The sequence below is a fragment of the Tiliqua scincoides genome, chromosome 4, assembly GCF_035046505.1.
Source record: "Tiliqua scincoides isolate rTilSci1 chromosome 4, rTilSci1.hap2, whole genome shotgun sequence".
NCBI lineage: Eukaryota > Metazoa > Chordata > Lepidosauria > Squamata > Scincidae > Tiliqua > Tiliqua scincoides.
Genome location: NC_089824.1, coordinates 206860271 through 206864722, shown reverse-complemented (window position 1 = coordinate 206864722; position 4452 = coordinate 206860271).

Sequence of the window (4452 nt, the reverse complement as noted above, 5' to 3'; positions counted from 1 at the left end):
AACGGAGGAGGCAGAATGGATTTTTAAAATTAACTATACAGGCCTATATATATAAAAATATATATATTTTTAAGAGATTACACCTCAAGTATCCTTATTTTCCTCTTTTGATGTGCAAATGATTCTATGGTTGCCCAGAGTACAATCATGCCATTGTTTTGCGCAAAAAGATAAAAGTGAAGCCAATGTAGGATTCTTCTCTGTTTTGGAAAGATGCGGGTTTTGCAAAGTAGTTCTTTACAGGTGTGACTTTAAATGTGTAAAACATTAAGAAGTTTTACAATGTGAATTCCAAAGCTTATAACATTTACCTCCTTTCTTTTTGTTGGCTTTGCTTACATAAGACACCATTAGTGGCTTGGAACGGAGTGGAATCAAATCTGTTGATCATGAAGGAGGACGTGGGGGGAGGTTTGAAACTCCTGTAAATCACAACTGATATGTGGAAACTAATTATGCGGGTAAATATCCTAGAATGCCACCCTTCTAGAGTAGTTCCTTTTTTGTTGTTGTTTGATTTTATTTTTTTGGTGTGGTTTTGAATGTAATATTGCTGTGGTGACTGTCCAAACATGCAAATCCCATCATGCAGAAGAATGCTATTTAAAACAAACAAAAAAAAGGTATTTTTAAAAACTGGCACTCTCTCTGTAATCAATGATGAATCTTAAATCTCCTATATTGATGGCTGCTGCTTATTTAAATACTACTTTGTCACACTCATGCACATATCATGTACAGAACAGTGCCAAAATTCTGAGGGGGTTTCCATCCATGCAGTTTGTTTTTCTACATGGGGCAGGGATGATGGGGTGGAGGGTTGGAATTCAACTCCAAGAAGCAGACGCAAGATGGGTGGGGGGTTTGTATATACTATTGAAAGGGAATAAAATCCTTAGGAGGTTGGGCTTTGAATGACCTGCTAGGAATCTCAGGTGACTTGCATTTCGGAATTGATTCCCCCTAGCAAGAGGAAATTTCTCCTCATTCATGCCTGTCTTGATCTTTGTAGGGGATGTGTTTTGATTTGTTTTGTTGTTCTGTCTAAACCTTGTATTTAAGAATGAAGTATGTGCTTAGGTTTAATGTGCTTTGTGGGCGAAGTTAAGGAACCTCCACATTTAGGCATGCGGGGCACAACCCACCTGGAAGTCTTCCGCAGCATTTATACAGGAAAACATCTTAAGGACTCTAAAGTCTCCTTATGGTTTTGTGTACTTGCATTTACAGCCAAAAAAAAAAAACCACACCTGATGGCATTTGTATTGTATGAAGGTTACCAGGATGGCCCTCTGGATTCTAAGTTATCTACCTCATTGGTTTTGTTGTTTGTTTTTTTTGTACTGCTAAGTGTCTATTTTTCTATAAAACCACTGTATTGAACTTGAGATCCAAGCAGAGGCTACCATGCACTATTTGAACCAAAACACGATATACTGTTGGGAGTATCTGAAGATGTTATGAACACGTATTGTCTTTCCCACCCTCCCACGATTCTCTTTGCATCTGCAGGATCTCTCTGCGGGTTAATAATGTAAAGCTGCATTGGAAGAAAAAAAAATAGCAAAAACGCCTTGGTATTAAAAGGACTTGAACAAAAAAAAGTAGCTTTTTTCCCCTGACTTTGTCCAGCTTTGCTCGTCTGGAAGGCCCATGACATAATGTGGATTTGATTAAAGAGCAAACTTAACTCATGTAATTTTGTTGTTGCACCTGAACTGTATTTTCTTTGTGTATTTCCATTTTTGTTTTACTTAGGGTTTTTGTTTTTGTTTTTGCCAAGTTGTGCCTTTCCTGCTGGACTTTGTAAGTAAGAACACAACCTGTTTACACTGTAAAATGGATCTTGTTACATGGAACTTGCCAAAGGTGCATCCTCAAGCATCGTCTCTTCTGCATTGTGAATGTATGAACTTCTAAGGAGATTCTGTGTAGTTTTGTTTTTTTAATATCTACTGATACATTTCTGTTGATATGAGAATAAATTTGGGATGAATTTTTTCACACTGGATTCATCTAACCTTCACTTTTGTTGTCGCTAAACTTTGATCACACTTTCAGCATATAAAGTGCTGGGGTGGGTGGGTAATCAGGACTGTGCATATTCTACACTTTAAAAAAATTACAGTTATGCACCAAGAAACTGATTTCTATGACCAGTATACATTTTATGCACATTTTTTGGTCTTGGCCAAGTGCTGTGACTATAGTCCTGTTCTCATGACAAATCCAGAGTGCCTGAATTCAAGTTTTGGGGCAAAAAAGATAAGAACAGCCCCACTGGATCAGGCCATAGGCCCATCTAGTCCAGCTTCCTGTATCTCACAGCGGCCCACCAAATGCACCAGGGAGCACACCAGATAACTAGAGACCTCATCCTGGTGCCCTCCCTTGCATCTGGCATTCTGACATAACCCATTTCTAAAATCAGGAGGTTGCGCATACACATCATGGCTTGTACCCCGTGATGGATTTTTCCTCCAGAAACTTGTCCAATCCCCTTTTAAAGGCGTCCAGGCTAGACGCCATCACCACATCTTGTGGCAAGGAGTTCCACAGACCAATCACACGCCGAGTAAAGAAATATTTTCTTTTGTCTGTCCTAACTCTCCCAACACTCAATTTTAGTGGATGTCCTAAATCCACTTTAGATCAAAGCTGCAGGTGGTGCCCCACGACTGCACATGTTCAGTTTGCCTGGTGTGTATGTACATGCAGATGTAAGCATATGCAGTGCACTCTCCACAAATCAGGAATTTAAAAAAAAGGTCCACGGCTGCAACAAGGCTACTTGCATGCATACATTCATAATATATTGCAGAATTTAATAATGCACTCATCTTGAATATGAGAACAAGACCTGTGTGGAATGTCCATGTATATGGAGGACTGTTGCAACCTTTCATGTAAAATTGCCGTAATATGCGAAGAGCACCTGAGTGGCTGGACAGTGAAGTCTGTTCACCAGTGTAAAGGCAGTATGGCGCCCTTCTCTCACACATAGCCTATACCAGTTCCCAACTTGCCTAAGAATGAGGTTTTCTTTGTTTCAGTTTCCTTATGATAAGGACAGTGTGTATAGGCCATCAAATGAACATATTAGTTTTGTCAAATTTAATGCAAATCTGAAAAGTAATTCTTATACAGTGATAGACGTTCCTAAAAATGTCTGTGGCATAGGCATTCAGAACAATCTGAATATGAACTAGAAGGGCTGCATTTACTCTGCAATTTAGAAAAGTGCATCAGAAGTGCTGAATTCTGTTCGGTTACCAAAGGATCTCCAGTGGAATTGCATCATTTTACCAAGCATTAAGTGCACTGGAAAGATGCAAAGTGGATTTGAGTCCTTGCACTTAGTTATTTTAGAAACTGCAAATAGTGGAAGCAGAAGGGAGGAGGGAAAAAATCTTTCCAATAGTGCCTGGTCTTATCATGTCACATGTACACCATCGGTCCAGCTAGTCCAGTGTTTCCCAACTGGGGTCACGACCCCCCCCCAAACAGTGGGAAACACTTAATTCCCCCTTAAGGGTAGTGGTGTTGATGGCACTTCTGAGTTTGCGCCACTGCAAACTAAGTGAAAAGGGCTTTTTTTGGATGTACCTGGTGATGGTGACAGGAGATGCCAACAAACCCAGGTTCTTACTGCTGCCAAACAGGTCCATCCTAACACCCCTTTTTTTACTTAATTAGCGGTGGTGCAAACCCGGAAGTACTGTCATTGCCAAATTGCTGCCCTCTCAACAGGGCCCCATGGCAACTTAGCATTTCCCTTACCTTCAAGTAAAGGTTGGGAACCACTGAACCAGCCCCGATGCTATCTTCTTCCAAAGGCAGCAGCTTTCTAGGGTCTTTCATAGGATTCCTACCTGAAATTCTCTCTTGTGCTGCCTGTGAACAGGACCTTCTTCAGCAGCTTAAGATCATGCTTTGTCCCCTACATTGGCCTCCTTTCTCTAGCTATACCCATCTAGAACAGTTCCCTACATCTTTGCCCATGCCCCAATTTACAGAAGCATAACAGTTTAACCCTTTTTTGCCTGGCCCACAGGTGTACACATTTGGTCTGTTGTGTATATGCAATGTTGGGCTGAAATGGCTTACTTTTATAGAACATTTTGAATAGCAAAACAGTTAGAATGGTATGATAATATTTCTTACTACTTTGCTTTCACCATTGTGAGTTTCTCCTTCCCACTCCTTTTAGTATTGCTATATATTTTCCCAAGTCCACCCAATGCACCGATGTATCATTCTGAGGATGCCAAACAGCTTCTCCATAAAAGCTTGTGGCCGTGTGAGCTTTATAGTAGTTTCCGTTAGCAAGTGCTGATGGATTTATGAAGGGCTTCATTAAATGTATGTTTAAAGGATATCCGCTATCACCCGCTCGTCAAAAAGGGGGAGGAAGGGGGGAAAATCAAAGCCATCCCAGCAGATCAGAGATAC